The sequence below is a fragment of the Sarcophilus harrisii genome, chromosome 4 (assembly GCF_902635505.1).
Source record: "Sarcophilus harrisii chromosome 4, mSarHar1.11, whole genome shotgun sequence".
Lineage (NCBI taxonomy): Eukaryota > Metazoa > Chordata > Mammalia > Dasyuromorphia > Dasyuridae > Sarcophilus > Sarcophilus harrisii.
In genome coordinates this window covers 297,517,025-297,539,425 of record NC_045429.1, presented here as the reverse complement: position 1 = coordinate 297,539,425, position 22,401 = coordinate 297,517,025, and the positions used below count along the sequence as shown (strand labels likewise).

General features: G+C 34.7%; 1 protein-coding gene and 1 long non-coding RNA gene across 2 annotated transcripts in view; one reads left to right on the top strand and one right to left on the bottom strand.

Moving 5' to 3' along the window:
- SHISA6 (shisa family member 6) overlaps positions 1-22,401 on the top strand; it is a 545,098-nt gene that overhangs the window by 457,784 nt on the left and 64,913 nt on the right. The gene's annotated exons all lie outside the window — the stretch shown is intronic.
- On the bottom strand, positions 8,122-12,271 carry LOC116423242. Its single transcript, XR_004233768.1, has 2 exons — positions 12,238-12,271; positions 8,122-8,599 (listed from the first exon to the last, which is right to left on the bottom strand). It is a non-coding gene; the product is annotated as an uncharacterized LOC116423242 (long non-coding RNA).

Sequence of the window (22,401 nt, the reverse complement as noted above, 5' to 3'; positions counted from 1 at the left end):
ACAGACATTAGAACTGGTATCAGTCCCGGAGTAAGATGCAGATAACATCAATTCTAAAATCAAAAAGTAGACAAAAATAATGAGCAAACAAAAATAGAATCCTATTATAAACAGCTATTAAAATAGCAGGGAAGCCTAAGTCACAATCTCAGAGAAGAGAATGCTTCCAAAATTTCTATAAACAAAGCCTCAGAAAAAAATAATTCAACATGGGAGAAAATTCAACTAGAATTTCTGGAGGAGATGAAGCAAAAGATTTTATTAAAACTTTAAAATGTTTTTGTAAATTAAATTCGAGAGCTTGAGAAAAAATCAGAAATAAATGAAAACTATGGAAGAAAGAATTGAAGAGAGTGAAGAGAGAATTAACAACTTGACACTGTGCCCAAACACAAAACTCCCTGGAAATTAGAAGTCAATGACTCCAAGAAGCAATAAACTAAAACAATATCAAAAGGCTGAAAATATAGGAAATAGTATAAAGCATCTTAAGGAAAAAACAACTGACCTCAAAAACAAATGGAAGAGAAAAAAATGAAAATTCATTGGACTATTTGAATATTATTTTCTTTTTTTATAACTTTTTATTGACAGTGAATATCATTTTCAAAGAAGATAAGAGCCTAGACATTTTATTTCAGGAAATCTTAAAACTGTTAATATTTCTTAAGAAATAGAGGGCAAAGTAGAAATGCAAGGAATTCACTGTCATTTCCTGAAATAAACCACAAAATAAAATCTCCCAGGAAAATTACAGACAAATTCTAGAGTTTCTAGGTTAAAGGAAAATAAAAAATTGTGTGTGTGTGTGTGTGTGTGTGTGTGTGTGTGTTTATCTGTGTGTGTCTTACAAATAGTCAGAAAGAATTTAAGTACAATGGAATCATAGTCAGGACCACAAATGATTTAGCAACCACCTCCATAAACAAGCAGAGAACTGAGGATACAATATTTCAGAAGACAAAATATATAGGCCAAAAGCCAAGAATAAATTACTCAGGAAAGCAATATTAATCTATGTAATCTACAGAGTTAAAGGAATTTTTGATGAAAGAAAAGAACAGCTAGCTGGTGCAGTGAATAGTGCCTGGGCCTGGACTCTGTGTGGAGTTGAAATCTAGATTCAAAAACTTAATAGCTTTGTGATCCTGGAGTAAGTGGCTTAACTCTATTTGCCTCAGTTTAACCATCTGTAAAATGAACTAGACAATAAAATGGCGAATCACTCTAGTATCTTTGCAATAAAACTTCAAATGGGATCACAAAGATTTATACATAAATGAAATAACTGAACAGCAAGTTAAAAGAGGATTTCCAAGAATTCCCAATGAAAAGACTGGAGTTGCACAAAAATTTTAAAGTTCATACTCATGAATGAAGATGAACATATAGATAAGCATGAATAATGATGAAGTACTAACAAGATTAAACTGCTTACATTCAAATATAGAAAGATGAAAGATTTGTCTTTTTTCCACCTTATCATCATATAAAGAATCTAATAGATAAGGCCTTGGAGTGGTTTTGTTTTAAGAGAAAAATGAAAAAAGGGGGGGGGGAGGAATACATTGTATGGGGGTGAAAGTGAAAGTGAAAAGATGATTAGGCAAAATTATCTCATATAATTAGAATACACAAGTAGATATCTATATAGACAAAGAAGAGAGAGTAGAGGGGATCAACCAACATGTGAACCTGACTTTTAAATGAAGTTATGAAAGAAAACATACACACACATACAGAAGTACAGAAACATATACACACATTACAAGAAGGAAAAAGTCTGAAAAGAAGAAAAGTGGAAATAAAAAGAGGATTATATTAATGGAGGAATTAGTCCTAAGTAAAACAACTAAACAAACAAAACTCCAAACACCCAACTTTAAAAGATGTACAAAAAAGTTATAGTTCTCTTTGAGGAGGCAAGGGATGGGAATCTAAGGGGGGGTGCCTATAAATTGGGAATAGGAGAATAAATTGTGGTGTATAAATGTAACAGAATACTATTATTCTGGAAGAAATAATAGAGACATCAAGAGAATCTTGCTAAGATATGAACTGAAGAAAATTGAAGTGAAAAGAACTAGAAAAAGAGTTTACACAATAATAGAAATATCAGAAAGACAAACAACTTTAAAAGCTTTAGAAGCCCTTATCACTAACCATGATTCCAAAGAACAAATGACCAAATAGGGGAGTTAGGATGGCACACGGAATAGAGTGCCAGGCCCAATATCAGGAAGACTCATCTTTCTGAATTAAAATTTGGTTTCAGATACTTACTAATTGTTTAATCCTGAGCAAATCAGTTAACCCAGTTTGCTTCAGTTTCCTCATCTGTAAAATGAAGAAAGGAAATGACAAACCATTTCAGTATCTTTGCCAAGAAAACTTCAAATGGGATTTTGAAAAGTCAGACACAACTGAAAAATGACTGAACAATAACAACAATAATCTAACCTCCCGTTACAAAGGACTTCATGTGCAGTTGAGAATTTTTTTATTATAGCTTTTTATTTACAAGATATATTCATAGGTAATTTTTCAGCATTGACAATCGCAAACATTGTGGTATATGAATGTTATGGAATATTATTATTAAATGATTATTATTTAATTATTAAATAATATTATTATTAAATATTAAATGACCAGCAGATACCAATCAGACATGTTATTTATACATGTGAAAACAGTTATTTTGCTGTATAAAAAGTCAGACTTTGAAATAGCTTGTGAAGGAAATAAAAAATGCAGGCTGTCAAAAATAGAGGGATTGGGAATTCTATGTAGTGGTTCATAGTCATCTCCCAGAGTTCTTTTGCTGAGTATAGCTGGTTCAGTTCGTTACTGCTCTATTGGAACTAATTTGGTTCATCTCATTGTTGAATAGGGCTATGTCCATCAGAATTGATCATCATATAGTATTGTTGTTGGTCCATATAGTATTGTTCTGGTCCTGCTCATTTCACTCAGCATCACTTCATGTAAGTCTCTCCAGGCCTTTCTGAAATCATCCTGTTTTTCTTTTCTTACAGAACAATAATATTCTATAATATTCATATACCACAATTTATTCAGCCATTCTCCAATTAATGGGCATCCACTTAGTTTCCAGTTTCTAACCATTACAAAGAGGGTTGCCACAAACATTGTTGCACATACAGGTCCCTTTCCTTTCTTTAAAATCTCTTTGGGATATAAGCCTAGTACTAATGCTGCTGGATCAAAGGATATGCACAGTTTGATAACTTTTAGAGCATAGTTCCAAATAGCTCTCCAGAGACTTTTTTTTTAAACATGACCTATGTGAAAGTCTGTTTTGATTGAATATGCTTTATGTTTATAAATTTGTAAATTTTTTGTTTGTTTTTTACCCTAGTTCAGGTCATGATTTTGAGCTGGGAGGCTCAGAAGTTGAATTTTCTTAATTCAAGTAAGATATTAAAAGGTAAAATAAATTGGAGACTGAATAATTAAATCTTAAAGAAGTAGTGGGTTAAAGAACATATGCCTGGGTAATTTTTTGCAATATTATCCCTTGCACTCACTTCTGTTCTGATTTTTCCCCCTCTCTCCCTCCACCCCCTCCCCTAGAGGGCAAGCAGTCTTATACATGTTATATATGTTATAGTGTATCCTAGATAAAATATATGTGTGCAGAACTGAACAGTCCTCTTGTTGCACAGGAAGAATTGGATTCAGAAGGTAAAAATAACTTGGGAAGAAAATCAAAAATGCAAACAGTTCACACTCATTTCCCAGTGTTCTTTCTTTGGGTGTAGTTGCTTCTCTCCATCATTGATCAAATGGAACTGAATTAGATCTTCTTTTTGTTGAAGAAATCCACTTCCATCAGAATACATCCTCATACAGTATTATAGTTAAAGTATATAATGATCTCCTGGTTCTGCTCATTTCACTTAGCATCAATTCATGTAAGTCTCTCCAAGCCTCTCTGTATTCATCCTGCTGGTCATTTCTTACAGAACAATAATATTCCATAACATTCATACATTACAATTTACCCAACCATTCTCCAATTGATGGGCATCCATTCATTTTCCAGTTTCTAGCCACTACAAACAGGGCTGCCACAAACATTTTGGCACATACAGGTCCTTTTCCCTTCTTTAGTATTTCTTTGGGATATAAACCCACTAGTAGCACTGCTGGATGAAAGGGTATGCAGAGTTTGATAACTTTTGGGACATAATTCCAGATTGTTCTCCAGAATGGTTGGATTCGTTCACAACTCCATCAACAATGCATCAATGTCCCAGTTTTCCTGCATCCCCTCCTATTATCTTAGCCAATCTGACAGGTATGTAGTGGTATCTCAGAGTTGTCTTAATTTGCATTTCTCTGATCAATAGTGATTTGGAACACTCTTTCATATGAGTGGAAACAGTTTCAATTTCTTCATCTGAAAATTGTCTGTTCGTATCCTTTGACCATTTATTTATCAATTGGAGAATGACTTGATTTCTTATAAATTAGAGTCAATTCTCTATATATTTTGGAAATGAGGCCTTTATCAGAACCTTTAACTGTAATAATGTTTTCCCAGTTTGTTGCTTCCCTTCTAATCTTGTCTGCATTAGTTTGTTTCTGCAAAGGCTTTTTAATTTGATGTAATCAAAATTTTCTATTTTGTGATCAATAATGATCTCTACTTCTTCTTCGGTCACAAATTTCTTCCTCCTCCACAAGTCTGAGAGGTAACGTATCCTATGTTGCTCTAATTTATTTATGATCTTGTTCTTTATGCCTAAGTCATGCACCCATTTTGAGCTTATCTTGGTATATGGTATTAAGTGTGGGTCCATGCTAATTTCTGTCACACTAATTTCCAGTTTTCCCAGCAGATTTTGTCAAATAATTAATTCTTATCCCAAAAGTTGGGATCTTTGGGTTTGTCAAACACTAGATTGCTATAGTTATTGACTATTTTTTTCTTGTTAACCTAACCTATTCCACTGATCAACTAATCTATTTCTTAGCCAATACCAAATGGTTGTGGTGACTGCTGTTTTATATAGTTTTAGATCAGGTACAGCTAAGCCACCTTCATCTGATTTTTTTTTTCATTAATTCCCTTGAAATTCTCACCCTTTTGTTCTTCCATATGAATTTTGTTGCTATTTTTTCTAAGTCATTAAATAGTTTCTTGGGAGTCTGATTGGTATCTGCTGGTCATTTGAATGGAACAATAATATTCCATAACATTCATATACCACAATTTATTCAGCCATTCTCCAATTGATGGGCATCTATTCAATTTCCAGTTTCTAGCCACTACAAAGAGGACTGCCACAAACATTTTTGCACATACAGGTCCCTTTCCCTTCTTTAAGATCTCTTTAGGATATAAGTCCAGAACTGGGGCAAGGGGTGCAACTAAGGGGATTGAGGCAGATTAGGGAAACTGAGGCAGGGCAATGAGAGAAATTGAGGCAGGACCAATTTAGGGAAACTGAGGCAGGACTAATTTAGGAAAACTGAGACAGGACAATAAAAGGGAACTGTGGCACAACAGAACTACTTTAGCTTTAACCCAGAAGTGTTGTTTAATTATTATAATTTTCTTTTACATAATATTCATTGTTTCTTTGATTTACTCTTTGATACAAACATTTAGCATTTTATTGTCATCTCTTGATTTGTGCTTTCTGAACTCATTAATTTTATTGTGTTATAGTCTACAAGTGAAGTTTTTACTATTTATTTTATGTTTACACTTATTTGCCTCATATCTTTGCCTTTTTAAAAAATTTCTAATGTATAAGCACAAAATGGATGAAGTAAGGCTAGACAAAGGTTTGTGTTAAAAATACTTTGGTGTTTTAGTGGAGTGTAAGTTCAGTGTGATTCAACAGCATGCCATAGCAACCACAAAACAAAGCCATGTGAATAGTTTGCTGTTCCTTAGTGGAGGCATTTAAAAAAGAATAGCAACCAGAACCTTGGGCATTTTTTATTGCTCACCTGTTTATGCTAGATTTAACTTCTTTGCAAAAAGTTTCTTATTGGAGAGAGTTGCTATCAAGGGTGTAGCTTGATAAGCTACTGTAACAGTAGCCAATACATGGTCCCATGGCAATAAGCCTTTTGCCTCTTTGGTGGATACTATTCTATTTTAGGTGAAGAGAGTAGAAATTGTGATCTGTGAATTTTAAAATATCAGAAAAGCAGAGTCCCACAAAAAGTTTCATGTTGTATTCTGCTGGGGCTTTTCTTCTTTTTTCTCTTCCTCTGAGATTCTAGGAATATTCATCATTTTATATTAATGTTGCATTCAAATATCACAATTTGTTCAATTACTTTATCGGTAACTGTTTTGTTTCTAATTCTTCATTACTACAAAAAAAACTTACTGCCCTTTCCCTCATTCTTTGACTTTCTTGCGTTACATATCTAAAAGTTGTATCTCTAGGTAAATTTAGTAAATTCAGTTTAATGATTTTTCAACTCTCATCCCATACTGACAAACAGCTTCAATTTACAATGCTGCAACAAAGTATTAATATGCCCATTTGACTTCCCAAAGACCTTCCCATATTTGTTTATGTTTATTTTTATTATTTTTGTCAAGGTGATGGGTATGATTTCAAATAAACTATGATTTTATCATAAAATTTATTTTATGATTATTTTACGATTTAATCATAAATTATTATTTTAATTTATGCACATCAACAATTTTAATTAATTTTTATATTCATTCACTGTTTATATATTTTCTGTCAAAAATGTCCTTTTCATTCATGTCTTTTGGCAACTAACTTATTTGGAAACAAGTCTTATAATCAAATATTTTTGAATATTACTGCAATTACTAACTCTTATTCTTACAACAATAATAATATTCATATACTACTTGGCAGGTTTACAAAGCACATTACATAATTATTATCTTAACTTTGTTGTCACAACAATCCTGGGATATAGGTGTTATTATAATTTTCAGGTTATAGTTGAGGAAATCGTAGCAGATAGGTTAAGTGACTTGCCTGTGATCATACTTCTGGTATTTAAGGCCACATTGCTGACATGATTCGACATATGAAATGCTTTTTAAACTTTATATTAAAATAAATTAATCCATCTTTCATAATCACCTCTATTTCTTGTTTTACAGTGTTTAATCTATGCATTTTTTGCTGATAATATGTTGTAGCCCACTTATGCTGACCACTGTACTGTTCATTTCTCTTAAATTCTCCAACCTTAATTTTCAGAAGCTATGGTATTTGATGATTTCCAGTCATATAGCACTAAGAGAACATTGATGCTCTATTGAAAAGGAATTATATAGAGATATTTTAAAGATTAATGTATTTGATACATTGAAGCCCAAAAAGGTTAAAAGACTTGTCAGAGAAAATATGCTAAATGAGAATTTGAATTCCACTTTGCTTAACTTCGTGTCCTCTGGTTTTGTTTTTTTATTTTTTTTACTAAATAATATTACCTCTCTTTTGTCTATTATTTAATAATAATATTTATATAATCATTATTTATTTTACATTTATATTCATTTTCTTATTAAATTATTAATTATTAAATATAAAAAATTATTAAATCTGTGTATATTTTATTATTATTATTATGTGCTACTATGTGAATTTACATCATTTCAATTCCTCACCTGAAAATATGAAAGACCAGAAAAATCCTAAATTTCATAGATCAAGGCTGTTTTTTTTTCTTTCCTATAAGCAGGGAAACAAATGAGAATTTTTGAGGTCCCTTTCTGTTTGTGATTTTATGAAGTTTTTTCCAGATATCAGCAACAGATGTTTATCATATTCCCAATTTGTATTTCAATGACGTCTATAGTCCTAAAACCTAACACAGAAACTTCCTTCAAATCTTGTAAGCAACAATGAAGACCACATTGTAAAAGTATGTTATTTTACAAATTAGGCAAAGGCCTACGGCCCAAAAGAATATTTCCTGATCCAATCAGTAACTTAGTATCAGACTGGAGGTTTAGGTCATTCTATTCTTCCTGCCACTGAACTTAGAATTTCCATAAATTAATGTACAAACATAATGTACTGGAAATTAAAAATGAAACCCATGCAAATGTCAATCTCCTCTCTATACCAAAGTAACTTCTTACCTCTCAAAAAATGGTGTTTAAATTTGGATCTCTTCTAATAATCTGGAACAAATCAATAACATGCATTTGCATTCTTGTGCTTCAATGAAAGCTCAGTGGGGAGAGGAGATGGTTGTTCTCCCAGAATGGTCACCATAGCACCTGGAAATGCCTTTGGTTACATAAGGCAGGTTGAATGAGCTTTAAGGGAAAAGAGGTAATACACTTTTTTTTGGAGATCCAGTTATTAAATATTTTTCAGCACATCTCTGCCCTTCCTACTCCCCCCACAATGTCTAGTGACCTCACTCACCTTCTCATAGATTTGTTTTCCCTTCTAACCCCTGCAGGGGTCTTGAGATAGTGATGAGGAATGAGGGTACCGAAGAAGAGGAATGAGGGTACCGAAGAAGAGGTTAGGCAGGAATGGGTGAGGTTCCATTATTCTCCAAGGCTTGAGTTCAAGGTGAAGGAATTTGCTAAACCCAAAGGCTATGGTAAAAAACAGTTTTATTGTTAAACACAAAGAGGGATTCTCTAGGCAGGCATATCACTCTCAAGAAAGAAGTGATCTGCAAAGAGTCATTTTTTGAAGACCCATTTTATGCATGAGTCTAAGGGAAGTCTCAAGTAAATGTGAAATCTTGCCTAGAGTTGTGACTTCCCCCAAGAAAGCTTATCTTTCTCCAAAAGGATGCAAGACCATTTGGATTTTTAGATCAAAGGAGACTTTTTTTGGTGATATTGCATAATTTTACTGGGCACATTCAGGTCATACAGAGTTTTACGTCATCAATAGGACAGAACCATGAAGTGCAGAAACAACAATATCTGAAAAACATTAGAGAAGGACTCCCCTCCCTGATGTGGATATTTGTTACAAAGTTTCAAGTGTTTTCTAATAATATTATGACACATGTGAGGTTAATACAACAATTCCTCCAAAAACCATCACTAACAATAGAAAATACAACCAAAGAAGTCATTATTTTGCTATGTGTATATGATACATTATTGAATTGTTTCAATCATGTCCCATTTTCCATGATCCTACTTGGGTTTTCTAGGCAAAGATACTAGAGTGTTTTGCCATTTGCTTTTCAAGCTCATTTTTACAGATAAGGAACTGAGGCAGGATTAAATAACTTGCCCATGTATGCATTGCTAATAAATGTCTGAGACCAAAACTGAACTCAATTAGGCCTGGGATATTTCAAGGTTGTAAAAAAGACTCTATGTCCTCTAAATTTCAGTATGACTCCAGGCTCAGAACTCTATCCCCTGTGCTACATAACTAATCCCAAATGATATAACATAAGGCTTTGGGAAAGAAGTAAAATTGAAATCCATATTTGGGAGTAGGGGAAAATATTTGTCTTACTAGGTAGCTCTCACATCAGCTAGTAACTAATTGGTGTATATTGTATACAACTAGATCAGTGCATGACTGCTTACCTCAATAGATAAGTGAAGAGATGAATATTCTCAACAATAAGGACAATACTAATGGCTTAGACATTTAATTCAACAAGCACTCAGTAAAACAAATGTCTATTATAATGGTAATTACTAGAAATGCCTGTTTCATTTTGCACCTACAGTCTGTCACCTTTCCATGAAGAAGTAAGTGACATGCTAATCATAAGTCTTCCGGGATCTTGATTGGCTATTGCATTGATCAGAGTTCTTAAGTCTTTCTAATTTTTTTGTCTTTACAATGTTTTGTTCAATGTATTATTAGCTCTTTTGGTCTGCTCACTTTATATCAAGTTCACAAAAGCTTTCTCTGAAAAAATAATTTTTTACAGTACAAAATAAATTCAATACATTTATATAGTATAATTTGTTCAGTCACTCCTTGACCCTCTAAGGCCTTTCCAGAAAAGACCAGAAACAAAACTAAAGGAAAGAACACCTATCAATTGAGAGAGATCTGAACTGCTTTTCCAGGGTGTACAAAGACCTCTGAGGGAGCCAGGATCTTAAGGCCAAGGTAACACTCTTCTGAGGAAAAGAATAAGGGAAGGGAAAAGAAAGGTCACCTCAAACGAAATCCAAAACCTGTTTATTCTTGTCCAGTAAGTATTTTTGAGACCAGAACCTAGAAACACCTGGGCCAGAGAGAACTTCCTCTTTGTAGGGTGGTAGCATTGACTTCTCAAGGACCTGATACTTGGGTAGTCAGGTGAATGGTAATTCAACTGTTGCAATTAAATTTCTTGCCCTGAGATTAGAGAATATATATTTTGCCAGTTATGGATAGGTTGAGGAACAATTTGGATTAAGGAATCCTAAGATTAAAAAAATAGGAGAATTGCACATTGTTACAGGAGGAGTGGATACTAAAATCTAATTTCATATTCCTTTCTTAGCATTGGTAAACCAGGCACAACAGCATTACTTCAGTCATGTCTTTATTGGGAGGGAGGTGTGGGAACATCAAAGGGAGCAGGGCTCTAGAGTCTCTGGCATTATTGCCAACAGTTTATGAGAAGTAATAACATTAGGAGTAATTACTTTATAAGTAATCATAATTTTTATTATTATTTTATTTTATTTTTAAGCACTATACTGCTTCCATTTAACAATAGAAGACCCATGCTCTAACCATCATGCTAGAGGGACCATTTTGCATCACCCAACTCATAATAGGCAACTATGGACAAAAGGTTGTTATATAACCTTGTATAATGTGTTCAATAGCAACTAGGGCTCAGTAACAAGCAAGCAATTGCTTTTCTAATGTGATAGAGGTATGACTGAGATTGTTGGTATTTCTCCCAGCAACCTTAATTCAGGCTTTTGATTCACCCAGCCTAGTATTTCACATCATGTACTTTGCATATTAAACAAATAAGGTGACAATATACACTCTAGTTTCACTCCTTTTCCAATCTTAAAACTGTCTCTTGTTTCATGCTCAGTTCTAATTGCTGCTTCTTGGCCTGCATATAGGTTTCTCGGGAGACAAGTAAGATGATCTAGCACTCCCTTCCCTTTGATGATTTGCCATATTTTGTTGTGACCCACTCAGTTGAAGGTTTTAGTGTAGTCAGTGGAAGAAGAAGGAGATTTGTTTTTGTTTTTGTTTGTTTGTTTGTTTGTTTCCTGGAACTCCCTTGCTTTCTCCATAATCCATCAAATGTTGGTAATTTAGTTTCTAGTTCCTCTGCCTTTTTGTAAACCAGCCTGCTCTTCTAGTAATTTTTGCTTCACATATTGCTGAACCCTAGCTTACATAATCTTAAATATATCCTTGCTGGCATGTGAAATGAGCACAATTGTTTGGTAATTTGAATATTCTTTGTCATTGTCCGTCTTTAATATTGAAATATAAATTAATCTTTTCCAATCCATTGGCTACCACTGACTTTTCCAAATTTGCTGGCATGTTCAGTATGGCACTTTAACATCATCTTTTAGGATTTTCAATAGGTTAGCTTGTAATTCCATAACCTTCACTAGCCTTATCATGCTTCCTCATGCTTCCTGGGGTCCATTGGACTTCATTCTCCAGGATGTATGGCTCTAGATTTTTAACCACACTATCATAGTTATTAGTGGTGTTAAAATCTTTCTTATGCAGTTCTTTTGTGTACTCCCACACCTCTTCTTAATCTCTTCTGTTAAATTCCTACATTTTTTGTCTTTTATAATCCTTCCTCTGGGCCATGTAAATAGGACATGGGCTTTAGCAGACTGGCTTGGGAGAGAGGGGACATACTGAAGAGCTTGCAGTTGCCCTGGTGCTGAATTTCCCTATACAATTTTACAAGTAACCCCCATAGGCAAGCCATCAATTGCTTTCTTACCTCCTTATTTTAGGCACCTTTCCTCAAATTCCCCCTGGGAAAATATGTCATTGACTTCTGCCTAACTGGTAGAGCCATGGATGTTGTGACTTCTCCCCTTTACCGGAGAGCCTACTAATGAAAATTGTAAATATGTTTTCCTTTATTTAATATAGAAGATTTTTAAAAATTGTTGTTTAGGGGGCAGAGCCAAGATGGCGGAGAAGACACACGCGACTTTCTAAGCTCTTCTCTTACCCTCTTTATCAATATTATATTGAGCCTCAAAAATAGTCTTGACTGCTACAATTCGTAAAGATAAGAAGTAGAACAACTCACTGGCCGAAGAAAATCTGCAGTCTCGCCAAAAAAGGTTGGTTCCAGGGCCAGGGGGGAGATCAGCGCAGACTGGGAGAGAAATTAGGTTCTGAGGAGAGCCTCAAACCGAAAGTGAAAGCACAGATCTCAGCACAGGCGCACAGCCCCAACCCGCAGTACGGGGCTTTTCCTTGGGGCAGCTGTGATCCTGCACGGCAGGAGGACACAGCCCGGGTTAGCCTCCAATTTGCACAGTGGGGGGCTCGGCTTGGGGCCATAGAGCTTTTCCGGAGCCGATTTGCATCAGGCAGAGACGCTGTGCAGAGTTCGGGCGGTCTGCAGTTTGCGGTCAGCTGCTAATATTCACAGTCCCACAAGAGGCTCTGGCCTGGGGCAGTGACACTTTCACCCCTTAGTCTCTAGCCGAGGGCAATTGCTAACCCACACAGCCCAACTCGGCACTTGGATAGCTTGGCCAGTGCTGAATCCACTTCCTGTTGGGGGAAGGGAAGACTCTCACTCAGAGCACTCCCAAACCTCGGAGCCGGAAATCGGTTTACATCTCTCCCTGCTCTGCAGAGGAAGCTGGTAACCCCCTTGCCTAGGAGACATACCCTAAAGGCTTTAAAACATGAATAAAAAGATGAAAAGAACCATCGACAGCTTCTATGCAGAAAAAGAGCAGGTCAGCAAACCTGAAGAGACCTCAAACAGCAAAAATGCATCAGAGTGTCCTCCTTTACATGATGCTCTCATAGAAGAGACCATTAAAAGTCTCAAAAGAGAGTTAGAAGATAAATGGGGAAAGGAAAGAGAAGCCTTACAAGAGAGCAACAACTTCCTGAAATACGAATTGGAAAAGTTAAAAAATTCCCAGGAAGTGCAGGGAAACAAAATTGGTGAATTGGAAAAAATAAAAAAATCTCAGGAAAGTAAGAATTGTGAATTGGAAAAAATAAAGAATTCACTAGAAAGTAGGATTTGTGAATTGGAAAAGACAAAGAACTCGCAAGAAAGTAGGATCTGTGAATTGGAAAAGACAAAGAACACTCAAGAAAGTAGTATCTGTGAATTGGAAAAAGAAAATAATTCACTAAAAAAAAAAAATTAGTGAAATGGAAAAAAATTCCACAGACCAAAACAATACATTTAAAAACTCAATTGGACATATACAGAAAGAAGTAAAAAAAGCTAATGAAGAAAATAATTCTTTAAAAATTAGAACTGAACAAATAGAAACTAATGATTCATTGAGACATCAAGAATCAGTCAAGCAAAAACAAAAAAATGACAAACTGGAAAAAACCATGAATTATCTACTTGCAAAAACGACAGACTTGGAAAATAGATCTAGGAGAGATAATCTGAGGATTATTGGACTTTCCGAAAACTATGATGAAAAAAAGAGCCTAGATACTATTTTACAAGAAATCATCAAAGAGAACTGCCCAGATGTAATAGAATCAGAAGGTAAAATAGGCATTGAAAGAATTCATCGAACACCTTCTGAAAGAAACCCTAAAATAAAAACAAAAAACAGAATCTAATTGTCCCTGAAGCAGATTGGACAGAGATCATGGTAGGTCAGGGGGTGGGGTGGAGAATCATGCCTAATTACAATTTATCAAATCCATCTCCTTTAGTAATTTTTTACCATTTCTTTGTGCTGCCTCTAACAAGAATTCATCTTTATGGAGTCAAGTATAAGTGATAATTTTCTACCGCTGCCGTTTAAAAAGGGTCAATTGTTTGGTTTTCATTTTTGAAGAGGACTGATGACATTACAAGGTCTTGACTTACATGTGTTTTGGATTTAATTGAGATAGAGTTGCACAATCAATCTCTCTCTCTCTCTCTCTCTCTCTCTCTCTCTTCCTATCACTGAAGACCACTGACAAGACCAGAGTCAGAACAACTTGTGTTGGCCTGGAGATGCAGTGAATGCCCTTGGCATCTTAAAGCCCGACCAAACTCTAAGTGCTTCACAGCACCACCTTCATGGCCATCAGAATAAGTTGTTCTCACTGACTCATTTGCCCAGAAGAAGTCTTCACATGCTTGGGTAAAGGGTTTGTGCTCCTTTGGTTACCCTCAATGTGTTTCTGCACATCTGACAAAATGCTTTACTAGCATGTTCCTGCTAACATGCTGCAGCAGCTTCTTGGAGCCACAGATAAGAATTGAGGTTCCAGGTGGACACCATTGGTGTATAAGCAACCCTGAAAAGATTAGGCATTCTCTCACATTAGAATGTGAACATTCTTGAACACTCCATATACCCTGAAACAAATGTAGTCTTCATCTGGAGTCCCCAAGAAGTTAAGCTGAATAAAAAACTAATTCCACAGAGAGCTCCCCCAGACTATGAAAGTCAATTCCAGAAAGCTGATTAGCATTGCCTCCATTAGATCACAGCAAGAGGAGCCTTTATCCTGGTGTTTCATCAGGCTTCTATTTATACTTCTTCCGTCTTCTTGAGAGCAATGAATCATTCTCCTTCCAAGACAGTTATAAAATAATTCTGGGGCTTTTTTCCTTCACTTTTACTCTAATTCTTGTATCTCATGGCTCTGATTTAAGTTGGAATTGTAAGCTCTGCTTTGGACACCACAGGAGATGTGTTCCTGACCATTAACAGTCAGGAATCAATCAAAATTCCCTTTACTTATGTGACCACCAGTTCCCATGTTGCATAATAATTCCTCAAAGACGGGATGTTGGGGTCTGGTTGGTGATATTGTAAAGTCAATTAATTTACATTTTTATTATGCTACCAATTATATTTCTACAAAATAGTCAGCTACAATCAGCAATTGCTTTATTTTGTGCTTTTTCTAATTCTCCAACACTCACTGAGCTGATTTCTGTGTCTGCTTTGAATGAGAACCTGTTTTCTGTACCATCTATATATGATAAAATGGGTTCTTATAATCAGGTGCAATACAATGTCACACCATCTAGTTACCCCTCTCTCCATATATGTAGTGACTTTCCCCCAATTGAATCACAATGTGAGCCATGAGGAAATTTCATCTTAACCCAATTACCAACTATACCAAATATTATATGGGAACCTAATGCCAATATTCTGTTAGTTCAGGTCTATAACTGAGACAAAATAAGTTGCACAATGCATTGAATAATTAATAAAAGGAAGTTTACTTTCCCTACCACAGCAAAGATATGCAACAAGGATAAAAAGGGACTTTACTTCTATAGACTCCCCCAATCCCTATTTGGAATGCATATCATCCACAAGGCAAAGCATGGTGATTCATATGGTATTCAGATATCCACCAAGGCAGAGAGACTCCAACTCTATGTGTGTGGAACTTCTTATGCCCTTATGTGACTGGGAAGCAACTCAAGGGATTCAGGGGCCAATTAGGTCCCAGTAGTAGATCCGTTGCCTTTTAAGGAAAATGAATCCCTGTTGCAGGGAAATGAAGGGAACTCTGGTTCCATCCCCACTTTCTTTTATCTCTTTAGGATAAATGCCTAGTAACGGTATTGCTATCACTGAGTCAAAGAATATGTATCAAATATTGACTTTAGGGCATAGTTTCTAATTTTTTTCCACAATGTTTGGACTAATTCTGCCAGTAATACCATTAACGAGCCTCTGATCCCTAACCCTTCTAACAATTGTCTTTTTTATCTTCCATCTTTACTATATCAAGGTTATATGTCATTCTGGTGCCTGTTGTTTTATATGATATGAGATATTGATCTAAGTCTCATTTCTCTCAGACTTTTGCAATTTTCTAAAAAATTTCCAACTCAAATATTTCATGCCCTTTTTATTTATTAAATGAGATGCTACTATGTTCATTTGCTCCTATATATTTTGTATCTAGATATTTTGTCTACTGATAAATTCTTAATTTTTTTAACCAATACCAGATTGTTGTTGGTATCTATTTTGATATCTGCCTTGTGGTATTGCCCAATAATTTCCATAAAGACATTTCCTCATTTCCTTGAGTGAATTATGAGGAGAGTGCATGAAAGTGATTCTCCCTGACCATACCTTTTTCCACCCACCGAGATTACATCAGAATGTGACCTTTTATATCTCTACTGATATAACCCTATTTCACATTTTGAATTTACAAAACCCCAAACACCTAATACAGAACACTCTTGATGTCTTGATGTATCTTGATAGCTAGTCTCCCAGATATTTTATTCTTTCTATCATAATTCTAAATGCAATTTATTTTTCTGCCTCATTCTTCTAGGTTTTATTTTTAATGCACAAAAAGCTGGTGCTTTTCTGAGTTAGTTTTATATCCTTCTACTTCTATTTCTTTGCCTATACTTGCCTATACTTCTTGCCTCAATTTTTTTCTTGCCTTATTGTTATAACTATTATTTCTAAAACTATATCCAATAATAGTATGGACAATGGGTATCTTTGGTTTTCTCCTCATTTTGGGGGGAGGGAAGTTCTACTGTATTTCTCCATCACTCAAACCAAAAGATACTATTTCTTGGTTTTTTGATAGATACACTTTACCATGATGAAACTCCTTTTTTCCTATGCTTTCTAAATGTTGAAATATAAAAGAATCTTGTTTGGTTTCTTTTTTTCACATTTCTTTCTATTATTTATATAAAGTCATGTAATAAAATTTTCTTGGTTCTCTTCCTACATTTCTGAACTGATGCTACTCAGTCCCTTTTTCAAGACTGTGATCCATACTCCATATTCCCTAGGACTGGGTCTCTTTTTATCTCTCTGAATTCTCTCTAGGTGATATCATCAGCTCTCATTGGTTCAACTATTTCCACCCTGCTGATGATTTACAAATTAAAGGGTGTACTAGTAAATGTTTAATAACCAACTCTCATGAAATTAGTCACAATAAGTTTAATCTACATTATTAACATTTAATTGATCATTTTCTTAAGAATGAAAAAGAGACAAAAAAATCACTTTCTTATGTCTAGATGATCCACAAAATAATAAATGAAGTCACATAAATAATTCCATAGTTGAGAAACAACTCCATGTTGAAAAACAACTGGATTGGAGTTCAGGGGTGAAACCAAGATGGCACAGGGAAGCCAGGAAGATGCTCAAGCTCTTCCAGTTTCTCTCAAATAACTGCATAAAAACAAGCTTCTGAATAGAGTATGATGGAACAAAACCACTCACCAGTTCAAAATAGATTGGAAAAAACTTCAAGAAAGGTCAGTCTCACTGGATGAAAAGGATGTTTAGCCCAGATAGACAGTTTCAGATAGCTGGTAAGAGAGTCTTAATAACAGCAAATCGGCAACAAAAATCCTCAGTATTGGCTCAGTAGTAGATTTGCTCAAAAGAGCAAATAAAGCTACCCCTGAAAACACAAGGGGCCCCTGTGCACAAAGCCAAGACTCAGAGCTACACATGAAGCTTGGGACAATGCCACCTTTACTAGAGAAAAAGATAACAGTCATAATATTAAAGAAAAAAAGAGGAAAATAAAATAAAATGCACAAAAAATAAAAAAGAATTTTGACCATAGAAAGCTATTGTGGTGACAGGGAAGACTAAAACAACAACTCAGATGAGGACAAAATGCCCAAAGAGGAAATCTCAAAGTGATATGAGTTGATCTCAAGCTCAAAGAGACTTCTTAGAATTCTATCAAACATTTAAAGAACAATTAATTTCAATACTATGTAAACTATTTGGAAAAATAGGTAAGCAAGGAGTACTGCCAAATTCCTTCCATGACCCAAACATCATACTGATACCTAAACCAGGAAGAGGCAAAACAGAGAAAGAAAATTTTAGACCTCCTTAATGAATATTGATGCAAAAATTTAAAATATAATATTAGAAAAGAGATTACAGCAATTTATCAGCAGGATAATATACTACTAAGTAAGATTTATACCAGGAATGAAGTCCTGGTTCAATATTAGAAAAACTATTCCCATAATTGACCATATCAAAACGAAACCAACAGAAATCATATGATAATTTCAATAAATGCAGAAAAATCTTTTGACAAAATATAGTGCCCATTCCTATTAAAAACACTAGAAATCATAAGGATAAGTGGAGATCTTTCCTTAATATAATAAAGTAGTATCAATCTAAAACCAACAGCAAGTTTTATTTGAAATGGAAAGAACCTGGATACATTCCTAATAAGATCAGGGATGAAACAAGCATTCCCATTATCACCACTATTACTCAACATTGTATTAGAAATGTTGACTTTAGCAATAAGAAAAGAAAAAGAAATTAAAGAAATTAGAATAGGCAATGAGGAAATAAAACTATCATTCTTTGCAGATAATATAATGACATATTTAGAGAATCCTAGAACCTACTTGAAACAATTCACAGCTTTAGCAATGTTGCAGGATATAAAAATAAATCCACACAAATTATCAGCATTTTTATGTATTACTGACAAAGTCCAGCAGCAAGAGAGAGAAAAAAATACCATTTAAAATAGCTGAAGATAAAATAAAATATTTGGGGTTCTACCTGCCGACAAACCCAAGAACTATATGAACATAATTGCAAAACATTTCTCACAAAAATAAAGTCAGATTTAAACAACTGGGAAAATAGCAGTTGCTTATGGCTAGGCCAAGATAATATAGTAAAAATAACAATTCTGCATAAATAGATTTATTTGTTCAGTATCATATTAATCAAATTGTCAAAAAAAGTTATTTTATAGAACTAGAAAAAATAATAACAGAATTCATCTGGAAGAATGAAATTAGGAATAAATCAGGAATACCAAGGAAATTAATGAAAAAATACAAAGAATGGTGATTTCACAAGTATGGAATCTAAAACTATATTATAAAGCAGCAGTCATCAAAATGATTTGGTATTGGCTAAGAAATAGAATGGTGGATCAGTGGAATAGATTAGATACACATAACATGATAATTAAGGATTATAGTAATCTAATGTTAGATAAACCCATAAACTACAGCTTCTGGAATAAGAATTCACTATTTGATAAAAATTTCTGGGAAAACTGGGAAATCACATCAGAAACTTGGCATAGACCTATATCTCACACCCCATACCAAAATAAGGTCCAAATGGGTACATGATTTGGGCATAAAAGAGGATACCACAAACAAATTAGAAGAGCAAGGAATAATTTACCTATAGATCTTTGCAGAAGGAAGGAATTTGTGACCAAGAAGAGCTAGACAATATTATGAAAGGCAAAATGGACTACTTTGATTACATTAAATTAAAAAGGTTTGCACAAACCAAACCAATAGAAATAAGATTAAAAGGGAAGTGCAAATCTGGGAAAAAATCTTGACAGACAGTATTTCTGATAAAGATCTCATTTCTAAAATATATGTGTTAAATTTATAAGAATAAAGTCTTTCCCCAACTGATAAATGGCCAAAGGATATGAACAGACTTCAGATAATGAATTAAAGCCAATTGACTATATAGTCAATTGAAGGGAAAAAAGCTCTAAATGACTATTGATTAGTGAATTGAAAATTAAAACGACTCTTAAGTAGCACCTCACACCTCGCAGATTGGCTAAGATGACAGGAAAAGATATTGATAAATGTTTGAGTTTAACAAAATGTATTAACTGGGACACTGTTGCATTGTTGGTGGAGTTGTGAAATGATCCAACCATTCTGGAGAGCAATTCAGACTATGCCCAAAGGGCTATAAAACTATGCATACCCTTTGACCCATCAGTGACACTATTGGGTCTATATCCCAAGGAAATCATAAAAGAGGGAAAAGAACCCACATGTGCAAAGATGTTTGTAGCTACTCTATAGTAACAAAGAACTGGAAAATGAATGATGCCCATCCATTGGGGAATGGTTGAATAAATTGTGGTATATAAAGGTAATGGAATATTGTTGTTCTAAAAATAATGATGAACAAGCTGATTTTAGAAAAATGTGGAAAAATTTATATGAACTGATACTTAGCAAAACAATCAGAACTTGTTATACATTATACACAATAAAAGCAAGAATGTGGGATGATCAACTATGAAAGACTTGGTTCTTCTCTAATTCAGTCAAAGCAATTCCAATAGATTTTGAACAGAAGATGACATCTGCATCCAGAAACAGAACTATAGAGATTGATTTACAATAATCAACACATGCTATGTGAACTTCTTTTTTGTTTTTTTTTCCTTCTCCCATGGTTTTTCCCCTTTCTGTTCAGAGTTATTTTTTCTCCCAACATGAGTAATAATGCAATGTTTAAATATAACTAAATTAATTTTTAAAAAGGAAACTAATAAAATAAATATGGCTTTATCTGATTTTAAAAACTGGAGCAAAATCAGATCACAAAAATAGCAAATGAACAATAAAGCCACGTGTATGAAAATAGATAAATAAATAAAAGGTAAGATTCTCTAAGGTGTAAATACTCATACTGAAAATTTAACAATTAGCTCTCACAAGCCTATTCAAACTGGTTCCTTTTCATCTTTTCCCTTAGCTTCAGTCCTATTACCATAGGTAATACCTATGCCTATTGATTCTCCTATTGGACTTGAGTTCTTCCAGAGTAGGGACTGTTTTTTTGTCTTTCTATCCACAATGCTTCGCTCGGTATCTGGCATATGACAAGTATTTAATAAATGCTTATTGATGTTCCCAGGTTGTGACACGTGTCTGGGGCAGATGTTAAACTCATATCTTCCTGACTGTAATTTCAGCAGTCTATACATTATGCACCTTAGCTGCTAAAAAACAGCCTACATAATGATTCTTCCCTACCTCTTAGCACAGGTCAGAACTAACTGCTCCAAAACTGGGCAAGGAAAGTCAGGAGGGAAAACCAAAAGTCCTTATTAATATAGTCAGAGACCCATAGGAGATGCTTAATACATGATTGTTGTTTATTGATTTATTGAATCCTGGAAATCACCAAGGAGCCACAAGCATTATGATCTTCAGACCACAGCTGGACCTTAGCAGGAGAGAATGCAAGTAGTCTTGCGAAGGGCTGTTCCCAGGACTTTGAGTATTATCAAAACAAACTCTTTTTGCACTTTCTGGGTACATTTTCACTCCGTGGATAATGTCTTCTTCAGAAATCTTATATGCAGGTTAATATGGAGTGCTTTTTGACCCCTGGGATCATGCGCAGGGAGATGTCATTCAGATATGAAACTGAACATTTCTAGTTTGAAAAGTCCTAGCCTTAAAAATTTCCTGATGTGGGAAGTTGTAGGACAGGAAAAAGAGCTCAGGAAAGCTACATTAAAAAGTTCATCTTGGTTGGGAGTAGTGTCAATCCAGTGGTTGGGGACAAATAGCCCCTGGGAGAAGGGCATGAAGATGATAACAGGATTTTGGGGTGGTGGTGTGAATTCAGAGAGGAGTGTTGGGGAGTCCACTTTTAGAAAGGAAAAACAACCCATATTCCAATGCCCTGGATTAAAGTTCTGGTCCACTGCCTTAGCCATAGTCCTAGCTTTATTCTTAAACACACTTTTTCTAACTTTTCTATTTTAATATATCACTCTTTCAGCGTCCCAGGAGACTGGGAATTATTCTTTTTTTATAATAACTTTTTATTGACAGAACCCATGCCAGGGTAACTTTTTATACAACATTATCCCTTGTACTCATTTCTATTCCGATTTTTCCCCTCTCTCCCTCCACCCCTTCCCCTAGATGGCAAGCAGTCCTATATATGTTGAATATGACACAAGTATATCCTAGATACAATATATGTGTGCAGAACCAAACAGTTCTCTAGTTGCACAGGGAGAATTGGATTCAGAAAGTAAAAATAACCTGAGAAGAAAAACAAAAATGAAAAGAGTTTACATTATTTCCCAGTGTTCTTTCTTTGGGTGTAGCTGCTTCTGTCCATCATTAATCAATTGAAACTGAATTAGGTCTCTTTGTCAAAGGAATCCACTTCCATCAGAATACATCTTCATACAGTATCGTTGTTGAAGTATATAATGATCTCCTGGTTCTGCTTATTTCACTTAGCATCAGTTCATGTAAGTCTCTCCAAGCCTCTTTGTATTCATCCTGCTGGTCATTTCTTACAGAACAATAATATTCCATGACATTCATATACCACAATTTACCCAACCATTCTCCAACTGATGGGCATCCATTCATTTTCCAGTTTCTAGCCACTACAAACAGGGCTGCAACAAACATTTTGGCACATACAGGTCCCTTTCCCTTCTT